General features: G+C 52.8%; 1 pseudogene across 1 annotated transcript in view; it reads right to left on the reverse strand.

Moving 5' to 3' along the window:
- Nucleotides 1-7,320: 7,320 nt before the first annotated feature.
- LOC147119396 (uncharacterized) overlaps nt 7,321-18,836 on the reverse strand; it is a 97,816-nt pseudogene continuing 86,300 nt past the window's right edge. Inside the window, exons 4-5 of the transcript XR_015078018.1 lie at nt 9,800-9,930; nt 7,321-9,552 (exon numbers count right to left, since the gene is read on the reverse strand). The product of XR_015078018.1 is annotated as an uncharacterized LOC147119396 (transcript). The remainder of the gene's footprint in view (nt 9,553-9,799; nt 9,931-18,836) is intronic.

Here is an 18,836-nt window from a genome sequence, read left to right on the forward strand (position 1 = left end):
TTCACCCCTACTCTCCAACCCCCCTCCAACTCCTCTTTCACCCCTACTCTCCAACCCCCCTCACCCCAACTCCCCTTTCACCCCAATCTCCAACCCCCCTCACCCCAACTCCTTTTTCACCCCTACTCTCCAACCCCCCTCACTCCAACTCCTCTTTCACCCCTACTCTCCAACTCCCCTCACCCCAACTCCTCTTTCACCCCTACTCTCCAACCCCCCTCACCCCAACTCCTCTTTCACCCCTACTCTCCAACCTCCCTCACCCCAACTCCTCTTTCACCCCTACTCTCCAACCCCCCTCACCCCAACTCCTCTTTCACCCCTACTCTCCAACCCCCCTCACCCCAACTCCTCTTTCACCCCGACTCTCCAACCCCTCACTCCAACTCCTCTTTCACCCCTACTCTCCAACCCCCTCACCCCAACTCCTCTTTCACCCCTACTCTCCAACCCCCTCACCCCAACTCCTCTTTCACCCCTACTCTCCAACCCCCTCACCCCAGCTCCTCTTTCACCCCTACTGTCCCACCCCCCCTCACACCATCTCCTCTTTCACTCCTACTCTCCAACCCCCTCACCGCAACTCCTCTTTCACCCATACTCTCCAACCCCCCTCACCCCAACTCCTCTTTCACCCGTACTGTCCCACCCCCCTCACCCCATCTCCTCTTTCACTCCTACTCTCCAACCCCCTCACCCCAACTCCTCTTTCACCCCGACTGTCCCACCCCCCCTCACCCCATCTCCTCTTTCACTCCTACTCTCCAACCCCCTCACCGCAACTCCTCTTTCACCCCTACTCTCCAACCCCTCACCCCAACTCCTCTTTCACCCCTACTTGTCCCACCCCCCTCACCCCATCTCCTCTTTCACCCCTACTCTCCAACCCCCTCACCGCAACTCCTCTTTCACCCCTACTCTCCAACCCCCTCACCGCAACTACTCTTTCACCCCTACTCTCCAACCCCTCACCCCAACTCCTCTTTCACCCCTACTCTCCAACTCCCCTCACCCAACTCCTCTCTCACCCCTACTCTCCAACCCCTCACCCCAACTCCTCTTTCACTCCTACTCTCCAACCCCCTCACCGCAACTCCTCTTTCACCCCTACTCTCCAACCCCTCACCCCAACTGCTCTTTCAGCCCTACTCTCCAACCCCCCTCACCCCAACTCCTCTTTCACCCCTACTCTCCAACCCCCCTCACCCCAACTCCTCTTTCACCCCTACTCTCCAACCCCCCTCACCCCAACTCCTTTTTCACCCCTACTCTCCAACCCCCCTCACACCAACTCCTCTTTCACCCCTACTCTCTAACCCCCCTCACCCCAACTCCTCTTTCACCCCTACTCTCCAACCCCCCCTCACCCCAACTCCTCTTTCACCCCTACTCTCCAACCCCCCTCACCCCAACTCCTCTTTCACCCCTACTCTCCAACCCCCCTCACCCCAACTCCTCTTTCACCCCTACTCTCCAACCCCCTCACCCCAACTCCACTTTCACCCCTACTCTCCAACCCCCCTCACTCCAACTCCTCTTTCATCCCTACTCTCCAACCCCCTTCACCCCAACTCCGCTTTCACCCCTACTCTCCCACCCCCCTCACCCCAACTCCTCTTTCACCCCTACGCTCCAACCCCCTCACCCCAACTTCTCTTTCACCCCTACTCTCCAAACCCCTCACCCCAACTGCTCTTTCACCCCTACTCTCCAAACACTCTCACCCCAACTCCTCTTTCACCCCTACTCCCCCACCCCCTCACCGCAACTCCTCTTTCACCCCAACTCCTCTTTCACCCCTACTCTCCAACCCCCTCACCCCAACTCCTCTTTCACGCCTACTCTCCCACCCCCCTCACCCCAACTCCTCTTTCACCCCTACTCTCCAACCCCCTCACCCCAACTCCTTTTTCACCCCTACTCTCCAACCCCCCTCACTCCAACTCCTCTTTCACCCCTAGTCTCCAACCCCCCTCACCCCAACTTCTCTTTCACCCCTACTCTCCAACCCCCCTCACTCCAACTCCTCTTTTACCCCTGCTCTCCAACCCCCCTCACCCCAACTTCTCTTTCACCCCTACTCTCCAACCCCCTCACCCCAACTCCTCTTTCACCCCAATCTCCAACACCCCTCACCCCAACTCCTCTTTCACCCCTACTCTCCAACCCCCTCACCCCATCTCCTCTTTCACCCCAATCTCCAACCCCCTCACCCCAACTCCTCTTTCACCCCTACTCTCCAACCCCCTCACCCCAACTCCTCTTTCACCCCAATCTCCAACACCCCTCACCCCAACTCCTCTTTCACCCCTCCTCTCCAACCCCCTCACCCCAACTCCTCTTTCACCCCAATCTCCAACCCCCTCACCCCAACTCCTCTTGCACCCCTACTCTCCAACCCCCCTCACCCCAACTCCGCTTTCACCCCTACTCTCCAACCCCCCTCACTCCAACTCCTCTTTCGCCCCTACTCTCCAACCCCCCTCACCCCATCTCCTCTTTCACCCCTACTCTCCAACCCCCCACCCCAACTCCTCTTTCACCCCTACTCTCCAACCCCCCTCACTCCAACTCCTGTTTCACCCCTACTCTCCAACCCCCTCACCCCAACTCCACTTTCATTCCAACTCCTCTTTCACCCCTACTCCCCAACCACCTCACGACAACTCTCCAACCCCCCTCACCCCAAGTCCTTGTTCACCCCTACTCTCAAACCCCTCACCCCAACTCCTCTTTCACCCCTGCTCTCCAAACCCCCATCACCCCAACTCCTCTTTCACCTACTCTCCAACCCCCCTCACCCCAACTCCTCTTTCACCCCTACTCTCCAACCCCTTCACCCCTACTCTCCAACCCCTTCACCCCAACTCCTCTTTCACTCCTACTCTCCAACCCTCCTCACTCCAACTCCTCTTTCACCCCAACTCTCCCACCCCCTCACCCCAACTCCTCTTTCAGCCCTGCTCTCCAACCCCCCTCACCCCAACTCCTCTTTCACCCCTACTCTCCAACCCCTTCACCCCGACTCTCCAACCCCTTCACCTCAACTCCTCTTTCACTCCTACTCTCCAACCCCCCCTCACCCCAACTCCGCTTTCACCCCTACTCTCCAACCCCTTCACCCCAACTCCTCTTTCACCCCTACTCTCCAACCCCCCCTCACTCCAACTCCTCTTTCATCCCTACTCTCCAACCCCCCCTCACTCCAACTCCTCTTTCACCACTACTCTCCAAACCCCTCACCCCAACTCCTCTTTCACCCCTACTCTCCAACCCCCCTCACCCCAACTCCTCTTTCACCCCTACTCTCCAACCCCCTCACCCCAACTCCTCTTTCACCCCTACTCTCCCACCCCCCTCACCCCAACTTCTCTTTCACCCCTACTCTCCAAAACCCTCACCCCAACTCCTCTTTCACCCCTACTCTCCAACCCCCCTCACCCCAACTCCTCTTTCACCCCTACTCTCCAACCCCCCTCACCCCAACACCTCTTTCACCCCTACTCTCCAACCCCCCCTCACCCCAACTCCTCTTTCACCCCTACTCTCCAACCCCCTCACCCCAACTCCTCTTTCACCCCTACTCTCCAACCCCCTCACCCCAACTCCTCTTTCACCCCTACTCTCCAACCCCCCCTCACCCCAACTCCTCTTTCACCCCTACTCTCCAACCCCCTCACCCCAACTCCTCTTTCACCCCTACTCTCCAACCCCCTCACCCCAACTCCTCTTTCACCCCTACTCTCCAACCCCCTCACCCCAACTCCACTTTCACCCATACTCTCCAACCACCCTCACCCCATATCCTCTTTCACCCCTACTCTCCACCCCCCCTCACCCCAACTCCTCTTTCACCCCTACTCTCCAACCCCCCCTCACCCCAACTCCTCTTTCACCCCTACTCTCCAACCCCCTCACCCAAACTCCTCTTTCACCCCTACTCTCCAACCCCCTCACCCCAACTCCTCTTTCACCCCTGCTCTCCAACCGCCTCACCCCAACACCTCCTTCACCCCTACTCTCCAACCCCCTGACCCCAACTCCTCTTTCACCCTATTCTCCAACACCCCTCACCCCAACTCCTCTTTCACCCCTACTCTCCAAACCTCTCATCCCATCTCCTCTTTCACCCCTACTCTCCAACCCCCTCACCCCAACTCCTCTTTCACCCCTACTCTCCAACCCCTCACCTCATCTCCTCTTTCACCACTACTCTCCAACCCCCTCACCCCAACCCCTCTTTCACCCCTACTCTCCAACCCCCCTCACCCCAACTCCACTTTCACCACTACTTTCCAACCCCCCTCACCCCAACCCCTCTTTCACCCCTTCTCTCCATCCCCCTCACCCCAACTCCTCTTTCACCCCTACTCTCCAACCCCCCTCACCCCAACTCCTTTCACCCCTACTCTCCAACTCCCTCACCCCAACTCCTCTTTCACCCATACTCTCCATCCCCCTCACCCCAACTCCTCTTTCACCCCTACTATCCACCCCCCTCACCCCAGCTCCTCTTTCACCCCTACTCTCCAACCCTCCTCACCCCAATTCCTCTTTCACCCCTACTCTAACCCCCTCACCCCAGCTCCTCTTTCACCCCTGCTCTCCAACCCTCCTCACCCCAACTCCTCTTTCACCCCTACTCTCCAACCCCCTCACCCCAACTCCTCTTTCACCCCTAATCTACAACCCCCCTCACCCCAACTCATCCTTCACCCCGACAGTCCAACCCCCCTCACCCCAACTCCTCTTTGACCTACTCTCCAACCCCCCTCACCCCAACTCCTCTTTCACCCCTGCTCTCCAACCCCCCTCACCCCAACTTCTCTTTCACCCCTGCTCTCCAACCACCCTCACCCCAAGTCCTCTTTCACCCTTACTCTCCAAAACCCTCACCCCAACTCCTCTTTCACCCCTAATCTCCAACCCCCCTCACCCCAACTCCTCTTTCACCCCTAATCTCCAACCCCCCTGACCCCAACTCCTCTTTCACCTACTCTCCAACCCCCCTCACTCCAACTCCTCTTTCACCCGTTCTCTCCCACCCCCTCACCCCAACTCCTCTTTCACCCCAACTCTCCAAACCCCCCTCACCCCAACTTCTCTTTCACCCCTACTCTCCAAACCCCCTCACCCCAACTCCTCTTTCACCCCAACTCTCCAAACCCCCCTCACCCCAACTCCTCTTTCACCCCTACTCTCCAAACACCCTCACCCAACTCCTCCTTCACCCCTACTCTCCAACCCCCCTCACCCCAATTCCTCTTTCACCCCAACACCTCTTTCACCCCTCGTCTCCAACCCCCTCACCCCAACTTCTCTTTCACCCCTACTCTCCAAACCCTTCACCCCTACTCTCCAACCCCCCTCACCCCAACTCCTCTTTCACCCCTACTCTCCAACCACCTCACCCCAACTCCTCTTTCACCCCTATTCTCCAAACCCCTCACCCCAACTCCTCTTTCACCCCTACTCTCTGACCACCTCACCCCAACTTCTCTTTCACCCCTACTGTGCAAACCCCTTACCCCAACTCTTCTTTCACCCCTACTCTCCAACCCCCATCACCCCAACTCCTCTTTCACCCCTACTCTCCAACCCCCTCACCCCAACTCCTCTTTCACCCCTGCTCTCCAACCCCCCTCACCCCAACTCCTCTCTCACCCCTACTCTCCAACCCCCCCTCACTCCAACTCCTCTTTCACCCCTACTCTCCAACCCCCTCACCCCAACTCCTCTTTCACCCTACTCTCCAAACCCCCCTCACCCCAACTCCTCTTTCACCTCTACTCTCCAACACCCCTCACCCCAACTCCTCTTTCACCCCTACTCTCCAAACCCCTCATCCCATTTCCTCTTTCACCCCTATTCTCCAACTCCTCTTTCACCCCTACTCTGAAAACCCCTTACCCCAACTCCTCTTTCACCCCTACTCTCCAACCCCCCTTACTCCAACTCCTCTTTCACCCCTACTCCCCAACCCCCTCACCACAACTCTCCAACCCCCCTCACCCCAACTCATCTTTCACCCCTACTCTGCAACACCCTCACCCCAAGTCCTCTTTCTCCCCTACTCTCCAACACCCCTCACCCCAACTCCTCTTTCACCCCTACTCTCCAACCCCCTCACCCCAACTCCTCTTTCACCCCTTCACCCCAACTCCTCTTTCACCCCTACTCTCCAACCCCCTCACCCCAACTCCTCTTTCACCCCTACTCTCCAAACTCCCTCACCCCAACTTCTCTTTCACCTCTACTCTCCAACCCCCTCACCCCAACTCCTCTTTCACCCCTACTCTCCAACCACCTCACCCAACCTCCTCTCTCAGCCCTACTCTCCAACCCCCTCACCCCAACTCCTCTTTCACCCCTACTCTCCAAACTCCCTCACCGCAACTCCTCTTTCACCCCTTTTCTCCAACCCCTCACCCCAACTCATCTTTCACCCCTACTCTCCAACCCCCATCACCCCAACTCCTCTTTCACCCCTACTCTCCAAACTGCCTCACCCCAGCTCCTCTTTCACCCCTACTCTCCAACCCCCCTCACCCCAACTTCTCTTTCACCCCTACTCTCCAACCCCCTCACCCCAACTCTTCTTTCACCCCTACTCTCCAACCCCCTCACCCCAACTCATCTTTCACCCCTACTCTCCAAACTCCCCCTCACCCCAACTCCTCTTTCACCCCTACTCTCCAAACTCCCCCTCACCCCAACTCCTCTTTCACCCCTACTCTCCAACCCCCTCACCCCAACTCCTCTTTCACCCCTACTCTCCAACCCCCTCACCCCAACTCATCTTTCACCCCTACTCTCCAAACTCCCCCTCACCCCAACTCCTCTTTCACCCCTACTCTCCAGCCCCCTCACCCCAACTTCTCTTTCACCCCTACTCTCCAACCCCCTCACCCCAACTCTTCTTTCACCCCTACTCTCCAACCCCCTCACCCCAACTCATCTTTCACCCCTACTCTCCAAACTCCCCCTCACCCCAACTCTTCTTTCACCCCTACTCTCCAACCCCCTCACCCCAACTCATCTTTCACCCCTACTCTCCAAACTCCCCCTCACCCCAACTCCTCTTTCACCCCTACTCTCCAACCCCCTCACCCCAACTCCTCTTTCACCCCTACTCTCCAACCCCCCTCACCCCAACTCCTTTTCACCCCTACTCTCCAACCCCCTCACCCCAACTCCTCTTTCACCCCTACTCTCCAAACCCCCTCACCCCAACTTCTCTTTCACCCCACTCTCCAAACCCCCTCACCCCAACCCCTCTTTCACACCTTCTCTCCGACCCCCTCACCCCAACTCCACTTTCACCCCTACTCTCCAGCCCCTGTCTCATCTTCCATTGACATCCATGGAACATACAATGACAATTGATATGTCAGAATTTGGGATATTTACAATGATTCTAGAGGCTTTCTTTATTCTGTCCACTCAAGGAGTGTGATAACAGACATTCCCCTGTGAATATAGAGCTGGAGTTTTGGGCCATGATGTGTTTACTTGTTCATCTTGTTGACTCTAAAAATTGAGTCTTGTGGTTTCAGACACCAGATAATCAAGCTCACAACAACAGATTGTCTTTTACTGACTTTATTAACAGCACTGCAAAGATACAGAGAGTATAGTTACCTGATCCGGAGAACAGAGGTAATACAGTGGATTCAGAGCTCTCTTCTCCCCAGGTCTGTTCTAACAAGCTGCGACTACACTGGCGACATTTATATTTAACTTGTTTACTACATTATTGACCTGGCCCTGCCCAAACCATAACCACAAGGATATCTGTCATTGTTCTGACTGTGACCACAAGGCTGTGTCACTATCACACACACACACCGTTTCCTTGTTTCACATCTCCATACACAGACCATCTCTTTACACATCCCCTTTCTACACAATTGCAGCCGACATGAGCAAGGACGTGAGGCTCATTAAAAGACACACTCATTTCATGACAGCAAAGGTTACACTGGGACAAATCTTCAGTCATTTTCATTACAGGCACAATGCAGAGCGGTCCAGCAGCACATGGCACCTTAACAGAGTCTCATCAACCTACAATATAGAGCTGGATGATTGGGCCATGATCTGTTTACTTGTTCATCTCTTGTTCAATACATTTGCTGAGTGCATTTAAATTTAAAACCAGGTTCTGAGGCGTGATGCTCTATTCACACATCGAAGGTGAGAGAGATGCTGTGGGGCACACACTAAGCCCAGTAGCTGAAAGTGATTAACAGGCTGGGTTTTGTGTTTAGTGATCCCAGGTGTGTTACTGATACCTTCCCTGGATACCAAGGCTGGGAGAGGCACTTTGGAAGGTATGGGGAGCTGGGACTTGTCCATGAAAGTAACCGAAGGTATGAGAACTGAAATAATCTATATTTAGACAGGAGAAAAGGCCCAAAAATGGAACAGTCAGTAACAGGATATCAATTAATCTCTTATCTTGGACGAAACAAATACTCGACACACTGTGTGTTTGAAACAATGCCAATTTATTTGGCATTGATCCAGAATATTAATCTCCAGCCCAGTTATTGGGGTTATTAACATCAACGGAAACAAACCCCAACTGTCAGAATGAACATGGTTCAGTCCTGGATGTCATTAATAGCTGCAATAACAGCAAAATCCAATTTCGGCAGTAACGTGTGAACTCGCTGGTGTGTCCACAGCTTGGATGCCTGAATGAATCCCTTCCCACACACGGAGCAGGTGAACGGCCTCTCCCCAGTGTGAACTTGCTGGTGTCTCTTTAGGTTGGATGAATCACTGAATCTCTTCCGACACACGGAGCAGGTGAATGGCCTCGCCCCAGTGTGAACTCGCTGGTGTCTCAGTAGGTGGGATGAATCAGGGAATCCCTTCCCACAAATGGAGCAGGTGAACGGATTCTCCGCAGTGAGAGTGCGTTGGTGTGTCAGCAGATCATTGCTGCTTTTTAAGGTCTTCTCACAGTCAGAACATTTAAAAGGTCTCTTATCAGAGTGAACTTGCTGGTGTCTCAGCAGGTTGGATGACAGAGCAAATCTCTTCCCACACACGGAGCAGGTGAATGGCCTCTCACCAGTGTGAACTCGCTGGTGTTTCAAAAGGTAGGGTAAACAAGTGAATCCCTTCCCACACACGGAGCAGGTGAACGGCCTCTCACCGGTGTGAACTCGCTGGTGTATCAAAAGTTGGGATGAACAAAGGAAACTCTTCCCACACACAGAGCAGGTGAATGGCCTTTCCCCAGTGTGAACTCGCTGGTGTTTAGTGAGGCCGGATGACTGAGTGTATCTCTTCCCACACTCTGAGCAGGTGAACGGGCTCTCCCCAGTATGAACTCGCTGGTGCGTAGTGAGGTTGGATGAACAAATGAATCCCTTCCCACACTCAGAGCAGGTGAATGGCCTTTCCCCAGTATGAACTCGCTGGTGCATAGTGAGGTAGGATGACTCAGTGAATCCCTTCCCACACTCGGAGCAGGTGAACGGCCTCTCCCCAGTGTGAACTCACTGGTGTCTCAGCAGGTCGAGTGAATTAGTGAATCCCCTCTGACAAACAGAGCAAGTGAACAGATTCTCCCCAGTGTGAGTGTGTTGGTGTGTCAGCAGATCATTTCTTCTTTTAAAGCTCTTACAGTCAGAACATTTAAAAGGTCTCTTATCAGAGTGAACCTGCTGGTGTGTTATCAGGGTTGATGACTGAGCGAATCTCTTCCCACAGACGGAGCAGGTAAACGGCCTCTCCCCAGTGTGAATTTGCTGATGCATCAAAAGGGGATGAACGAGGGAAACTCTTCCCACAGACGGAGCAGGTGAACGGCCTCTCCCCGGTGTGAACTCGCTTGTGCGCCAAAAGATTGCTTGAACGAGTAAATCTCTTCCCACACACTGAACAGATGAATGGCCTCTCCCCTGTGTGAACTTGCTTGTGTGTCAAAAGTTGGACTGAGCGAGTGAATCCCTTCCCACACACGGAGCAGTAGAACGGCCATTCCCTTGTGTGAATGTCCTCATGTGACATGAGGTGGGCTAAACGAGTGAATCCCTTCCCACACGGAGCAGTTGAACGGTCTCTCCTTGGTGTGAACTCGCTGGTGTTCAGCGAGTTGCAATGACTGGCTGAACCTCTGCCCACAGTGAGAGCAACTGAATGGACTCTCATGAGAGTGAAGGAGCTGGTGTTCAGCCAGACGGAATGACTGCCGGAACCTCTTCCCACAGTGAGAGCAACAGAATGGTCTCTCGTCAGTGTGAACTCGCTGGTGTTCAATCAGCTCCTCAGAGGTTTTAAAGCTGTTCCCACAGTCAGAGCATTTAAAAGGTCTCTCATCAGCGTGATCAAGTTGGTGTGTAGTGAGGTGGGATGAACAAGTGAATCCCTTCCCACACACGGAGCAGGAGAATGGCCTCTCCCTATTGTGAGCTCGCTGGCATGTCAGCATGCTAGAAAATTGAGTAAATCCCTTCCGATAGAGAGCAGGTGAACAGCTTATCCCCGATCTCGAGCTGGGCCAGTTAATTGAATCCCTTCCCACAGGCCCCACATTTCCACGGTTTCTCCATGGTGCGGGTATCCTTGTGTCTCTCGAGGTTGGATGATCAGTTGAAGCCTCGTCCACACACACAACACGTGTACGGTTTCTCCCCGCTGTGAACGGTGCGATGTTTTTTCAGGCTCTGTAACTGGTTAAAGCTCTTTCCACAGTCAGTGCACTGGAACACTCTCACTCGGGTGTGTGTGTCTCGGTGCTTTTCCAGTCACAATGATGTTTGAAATCTTTTCCCACTGACAGAGCAAACATTTCTCCTTTCACATTCAAAGCGCAATGATATTCAGGTCCTGATGAATCGAGTGAATCTGTCAGCTCTTCACATGATGTTTGGTTTGAGTTTCTCGTTTGCATATTTTCCCCTTCTAATACCCTGTAAAAGGAATTTACAAAAGTCATCACTGTAAGTACAGGATAGAAATTCAGAACAGACAATTCTAGTTTCTGTGGAACATTCTTTCTTCTCTTGTTCCCGCAAAGCTGTAAATCCCCATCCCACACAGTCTCCCTCCTCCCTGTGCTGAAATCCAAACCCATCTCCAACATTCCTTTCCTCCACTCCCAGTTTTCTCCCTCCCTCTACTCTGGTTGGGTTCAGTTCTACACCCGCTGTGTGCAGAGTGAGAATAAAATCAATCAGCTGCTGATGTTCTCTGCGGGTCACTGGGCCTTTTTGGATGGACCAATAGGGTGAGACTGGGTTGGCCCAAGATCACGTGTTCGGCTGGGAGAGTGAAAGGCTCCGCTCGGCGATGCAGAGAGCTCTGTGGATGGAGAAGAATGTCAACCAGAGTCTGCTGGATCTGCACAAACTCTCCACTGGGAGCGCCGACCCTCATTTGTGTGAATTCCTGGAGACCCGCTATCTGGATGAACAAGTGAAGATGATCAGGAAGCTTGGAGATCACATCACCAACTTAAAGAGACTGGGACCCCTGCCTTGTAGGGAATGATGGCTTGTGACTTTGTGCAAAGAGCCGAGACCTGAGCTCTGTAATGTCATTAACTATAAATAAAATGTTCAATCTTAAATTAAAAAAAAGATTATTCAAAAAAAACAAGAATCAGCCTAATTCAGGGGCCACTAATATGGGAGAAACATGTGGTCCAATCAAACTGACAGAGACCCTGAAGCCCCGCCCACACTTTGTTCCTGCCCAAAGCACTGCGCATGCGCCGTGAGACCTGCCCTGTCCAAGATGGCGGCCGGTGACCGGGATCACCCGGGCGGTCACTGACCAGGCCTGTAACTGGGGAAATACGGTGCCTGTGGCTCTTATTCGCGACCTCAGGCCCACACCAGGTATTTATAAAGCTTTTAAACCCACCCGTGGGTCTAAACGATTCCCTGCTCCCACAATCTCCTTCCGGATCCCGGCCGTTGACCCGCCTGTTCTGTTCAGATCATCGCCACCACTCGCACTGCCCATGCCCAGAGCAAATAGTTACTGCGCCGGCGCACTCGGCTCCTGTCATCATTGACATTCTGCCGCACGGGGAATTCTGGGTTAATGCACCGCCATTGTTGTCATCGACGTGAACACCACGTCTCCCCTCTACACTGTCCCATCAAACACTCCCAGGGCAGGCACAGCACGGGTTAGATACAGAGTAAAGCTCCCTCGACACTGTCCCATCAAACACCCCTAGGGCAGGTACAGCACGGGTTAGATACAGAATAAAGCTCCCTCTACACTGTCCCATCAAACACCCCTAGGGCAGGTACAGCACGGGTTAGATACAGAGTAAAGCTCCCTCTACACTGTTGCATCAAACACTCCCAGGGCAGGTACAGCACGGGTTAGATACAGAATAAAGCTCAAAGCTCCCTCTACACTGTGCCATCTAACTCTCCCAGGACAGGTAGCACGGGTCAGATACAGAGTAAAGCTCCCTCTACACTGTCGCATCAAACACTCCCAGGGCAGGTACAGCATCAGTTAGATGCAGAATAAAGCCCAAAGCTCCCTCTACACTGTTGCAGTAGACACTCCCAGGGCAGGTAAAGCAAGGGTTAGATACAGAGTAAAGCTCCTCTACACTTTGCCATCAATCAGTCCCAGGGCAGGTACAGCACGGGTTACATACACGGGAAAGCTCCCTCTACACTGTCCCACCAAACACTCCCAGGGCAGGTACAGCACGGGTTAGATACAGAGTAAAGCTCCCTCTACACTGTCGCATCAAATACTCCCAGGGCAGGTACAGCACGGGTTAGATACAGAATAAAGCTCAAAGCTCCCTCTACACTGTGCCATCTAACACTCCCAGGGCAGGTACAGCACGGATTAGATACAAAGTAAAGCTCCCTCTACACTGTCCCATCAAACACACCCAGGCCAGGTACAGCACAGGTTAGATACAGAGTAAAGCTCCCTCTACACTGTCCCATCAAACACACCCAGGGCAGGTACAGCACAGGTTAGATACAAAGTAAAGCTCCCTCTACACTGTCCCATCAAACACACCCAGGCCAGGTACAGCACGGGTTAGAAACAGAGTAAAGCTTCCTCTACACTGTCCCATCAAACACTCCCAGGGCAGGTGCAGAACGGGTTAGATACAGAATAAAGCTCCCTCAACACTGTCCCATCAAACACTCCCAGGGCAGGTACAGCATCAGTTAGATGCAGATTAAAGCTCAAAGCTCCCTCTACACTGTCCCATTAGACACTCCCAGGGCAGGTACAGCAAGGGTTAGATAGAGAGTAAAGCTACCTCTACACTGTCCCATCAAACAGTCCCAGGGCAGGTACAGCACGGGTTAGATACAGAATAAAGCTCAAAGCTCCCTCTACACTGTGCCATGAAACACTCCCAGGGCAGGTACAGCATGGGTTAGATACAGAGGAAAGCACCCTCTACACTGCCCCATCAAACACTCCCAGGACAGGTACAGCACGGGTTAGATACAGAGTAAAGCTCCCTCTACACTGTCGCATCAAACACTTCCAGGGCAGGTACAGCACGGGTTAGATACAGAATAAAGCTCAAAGCTCCCTCTACACTGGGCCATCTAACACTCCCAGGGCAGGTACAGCACGGATTAGATACAGAGTAAAGCTCCCTCGACACTGTCCCATCAAACACGCCCAGGGCAGGTACAGCACAGGTTAGATACAGAGTAAAGCTCCCTCTACACTGTCCCATCAAAGACTCCCAGGGCAGGTACAGCTTCGGTTAGATGCAGAATAAAGCTCAAAGCTTCCTCTACACTGTCACAATAGACACTCCCAGGGCAGGTACAGCAAGGGTTAGTTACAGAGTAAAGCTCCTCTACACATTCCCATCAAACACTCCCAGGGCAGGTACAGCATCAGTTAGTTGCAGAATAAAGCTCAAAGCTCCCTCTACACTGTCCCATTAGTCACTCTCAGGGCAGGTAAAGCAAGGGTTAGATACAGAGTAAAGCTCCCTCTACACTGTCGCATCAAACACTCCCAGGGCAGGTACAGCACGGGTTAGATACAGAATAAAGCTCAAAGCTCCCTCTACACTGGGCCATCTAACACTCCCAGGGCAGGTACAGCACGGATTAGATACAGAGTAAAGCGCCCTCTACACTGTCCCATCAAACACTCCCAGGGCAGGTACAGCACGGGTTAGATACAGAATAAAACTCCCTCTACGCTGTCGCATTATACACTCCCGGGGCAGGTACAGCACGGTTAGATACATAGTAAAGCTTCCTCTACAATGTCCCATCAAATACTCCCAGGGCAGGTGCAGCACGGGTTAGATACAGAAAAAAGCTCCCTCTACACGGTCCCATCAAACACTCCCAGGGCAGGTGCAGCACGGGTTAGATACAGAATAAAGCTCAAAGCTCCCTCTACACTGTGCCATCTAACACTCCCAGGGCAGGTACAGCACGGGTTAGATACAGAGTAAAGCTCCCTCTACACTGTCCCATCAAACACTCCCAGGGCAGATACAGCACGGGTTAGATGCAGAGTAAAGCTCCCTCTATACTGTCGCATCAAACACTCCCAGGGCAGGTACAGCACGGGTTAGATACAGAATAAAGCTCAAAGCTCCCTCTACACTGTGCCATCTAACACTCCCAGGGCAGGTACAGCATGGATTAGATACAGAGTAAAGCTCCCTCTGCACTGTCCCATCACACACTGCCAGGGCAGGTACAGCACAGGATAGATACAGAGTAAAACTCCATCTACACTCTCGCATCAAACACTCCCAGTGCAGGTACAGCATGGGTTAGACACATAGTAAAGCTCCCTCTACACTGTCCCATCAAACACTCCAACGGCAGGTACAGCAATGGGTTAGATAAAGAATAAAGCTCAAAGCTCCCTCTACACTGTCCAATTAGACACTCCCAGGGCAGGTACAGCAAGGGTTAGATACAGAGTAAAGCTCCCTCTACACTGTCCCATCAAGCACGCCCAGGGCAGGTACAGCACAGGTTAGATACAGAGTAAAGCTCCCTCTACACTGTCCCATCAAAGACTCCCAGGGCAGGTACAGCTTCGGTTAGATGCAGAATAAAGCTCAAAGCTTCCTCTACACTGTCACAATAGACACTCCCAGGGCAGGTACAGCAAGGGTTAGATACAGAGTAAAGCTCCTCTACACTTTCACATCAAACAGTCCCAGGGCAGGTACAGCACGGGTTAGATACAGAGTAAAGCTCCTCTACACTGTCCCCTCAAACATTCCCAGGGCAGCTACAGCACGGGTTTTATACAGAGCAAAGCTTCCTCAACACCGTCCCATCAAACACTCCCCGGGCAGGTACAGCACGGGTTAGATACACAGGAATGCCCCGTCTACGCTGTTCCATCAAACACTCCCAGAGCAGGTACAGCATGGGTTAGATACACAGTAAAGCTCCCTCTACACTGTCGCATCAAACACTCCCAGGGCAGGTACAGCACGGGTTAGATACAGAATAAAGCTGAAATCTACCTCTGCACTGTGTCATCTAACACTCCCAGGGCAGGTACAGCACGGATTTGATACAGAACAAAGCTCAAAGCTCCCTCTACACTGTGCCATCTAACACTCCCAGGGCAGCTACAGCACGGGTTAGATACAGAGTAAAGCACCCTCTACACTGTCGCATCAAAGGCTCCGAGGCCAGGTACAGCATGGGTTAGATAGAGTAAAGCTCCCTCTACACTGTCCCATCAAACACACCCAGGGCAGGTACAGCACAGGTTAGATACAGAGTAAAGCACCCACTACACTGTCGCATCAAAGACTCCCAGGCCAGGTACAGCATGGGTTAGATACAGAGTAAAGCTCCCTCTACACTGTCGCATCAAAGACTCCCAGGCCAGGTACAGCATGGGTTAGATACAGAGTAAAGCTCCCTCTACACTGTCCCATCAAACACTCCAAGGGCAGGTATAGCCCGGGTTAGATACAGAATAAAGCTCAAAGCTCCCTCTACACTGTCCCATCAAACACTCCCAGGGCAGATACAGCACGGGTTGGATGCAGAGTAAAGCTCCCTCTACACTGTCCCATCAACCACCACCAGGCCAGGTACAGCACGGGTTAGATACAGAGTAAAGCTCCTTCAACACTGTCCCATCAAACACTCCCAGGGCAGGTGCAGAACGGGTTAGATACAGATTAAAGCTCCCTCTACACGGTCCCATCAAACACTCCCAGGGCAGATACAGCACGGGTTAGATACAGAATAAAGCTCAAAGCTCCCTCTACACTGTGCCATCTAACACTCCCAGGGCAGGTACAGAATGGGTTAGATACAGACTCAAGCTCCCTCTACACTGTCCCATCAAACACTCCCAGGGCAGGTACAGAATGGGTTAGATACAGACTCAAGCTCCCTCAACACTGTCCCATCAAACACTCCCAGGGCAGGTACAGCATCAGTTAGATGCAGATTAAAGCTCAAAGCTCCCTCTACACTGTCCCATTAGACACTCCCAGGGCACGTACAGCAAGGGTTAGATAGAGAGTAAAGCTACCTCTACACTGTCCCATCAAACAGTCCCAGGGCAGGTACAGCATGGGTTAGATACAGAATAAAGCTCAAAGCTCCCTCTACACTGTGCCATGAAACACTCCCAGGGCAGGTACAGCACGGGTTAGATACAGAGGAAAGCACCCTCTACACTGCCCCATCAAACACTCCCAAAACAGGTACAGCACGGGTTAGATACAGAGTAAAGCTCCCTCTACACTGTCGCATCAAACACTTCCAGGGCAGGTACAGCACGGGTTAGATACAGAATAAAGCTCAAAGCTCCCTCTACACTGGGCCATCTAACACTCCCAGGGCAGGTACAGCACGGATTAGATACAGAGTAAAGCTCCCTCTACACTGTCCCCTCAAACACTCCCAGGGCAGGTACAGCACGGGTTAGATACACAGGAATGCCCCGTCTACGCTGTTCCATCAAACACTCCCAGGGCAGGTACAGCACGGATTAGATACACAGTAAAGCTCAAAGCTCCCTCTACACTGTGCCATCTAACACTCCCAGGGCAGCTACAGCACGGGTTAGATACAGAGTAAAGCACCCTCTACACTGTCGCATCAAAGGCTCCGAGGCCAGGTACAGCATGGGTTAGATAGAGTAAAGCTCCCTCTACACTGTCCCATCAAACACACCCAGGGCAGGTACAGCACAGGTTAGATACAGAGTAAAGCACCCACTACACTGTCGCATCAAAGACTCCCAGGCCAGGTACAGCATGGGTTAGATACAGAGTAAAGCTCCCTCTGCACTGTCCCATCAAACACTCCCACGGCAGGTACAGCATGGGTTAGATACAGAATAAAGCTCAAAGCTCCCTCTACACTGTGCCATCTAACACTCCCAGGGCAGGTACAGCACGGGTTAGATACAGAGTAAAGCTCCCTCTACACTGTCCCATCAAACACTCCAAGGGCAGGTATAGCCCGGGTTAGATACAGAATAAAGCTCAAAGCTCCCTCTACACTGTCCCATCAATCACTCCCAGGGCAGGTACAGAACGGGTTAGATACAGATTAAAGCTCAAAGCTCGCTCTACACTGTCCCATCAAACACTCCCAGGGCAGATACAGCACGGGTTAGATGCAGAGTAAAGCTCCCTCTACACTGTCCCATCAACCACTACCAGGCCAGGTACAGAACGGGTTAGATACAGATTAAAGCTCCCTCTACACGGTCCCATCAAACACTCCCAGGGCAGATACAGCACGGGTTAGATACAGAATAAAGCTCAAAGCTCCCTCTACACTGTGCCATCAAACACTCCAGGGCAGATACAGCACGGGTTAGATACAGAGTAAAGCTCCCTCTATTCTGTCGCATCAAACACTCCCAGGGCAGGTACAGCACGGGTTAGATACAGAATAAAGCTCAAAGCTCCCTCTACACAGTGCCATTTAACACTCCCAGGGCAGGTACAGCATGGATTAGATACAGAGTAAAGCTCCCCCTACACTGTCCCATCAAACACTCCCAGGGCAGGTACAGCACAGGTTAGATACAAAGTAAAGCTCCCTCCACACTGTCCCATCAAACACTCCCAGGGCAGGTACAGCACAGGATAGATACAGAGTAAAACTCCCTCTACACTGTCGCATCAAACACTCCCAGGGCAGGTACAGCACGAGTTACACACACAGTAAAGCTCCCTCTACACTGTCCCATCAAACACTGCCAGGGCAGGTACAGCACGGGTTAGATACAGAATAAAGCTCAAAGCTCCCTCTACACTGTGCCATCTAACACTCCCAGGGCAGGTACAACACGGGTTAGATACAGGGTAAAGCTCCCTCTACACTGTCCCATCAAACACTCCAATGGTAGGTACAGCAATGGGTTAGATAAAGAATAAAGCTCAAAGCTCCCTCTACACTGTCCGATCAAACAGTCCCAGGGCAGGTACAGCACGTCTTAGATAGAGAATAAAGCTCAAAGCTCCCTCTACACTGGGCCATCTAACACTCCCAGGGCAGGTACAGCACGGGTTAGATACAGAGTAAAGCACCCTCTACACTGTCGCATCAAAGACTCCCAGGCCAGGTACAGCATGGGTTAGATACAGAGTAAAGCTCCCTCTACACTGTCCCATCAAACACACCCAGGGCAGGTACAGCACGTGTTAGATACAGAGTAAAGCACCCTCTACACTGTCGCATGAAAGACTCCCAGGCCAGGTACAGCATGGGTTAGATACAGAGTAAAGCTCCCTCTACACTGTCCCATCAAACACTCCCACGGCAGGTACAGCATGGGTTAGATACAGAATAGAGCTCAAAGCTCCCTCTACACTGTGCCATCTAACACTCCCA

Source organism: Somniosus microcephalus, chromosome 4 (genome assembly GCF_052327205.1).
Source record: "Somniosus microcephalus isolate GS21.2 chromosome 4, FLI_Smic_1.0, whole genome shotgun sequence".
Classification (NCBI taxonomy): Eukaryota; Metazoa; Chordata; class Chondrichthyes; order Squaliformes; family Somniosidae; genus Somniosus; species Somniosus microcephalus.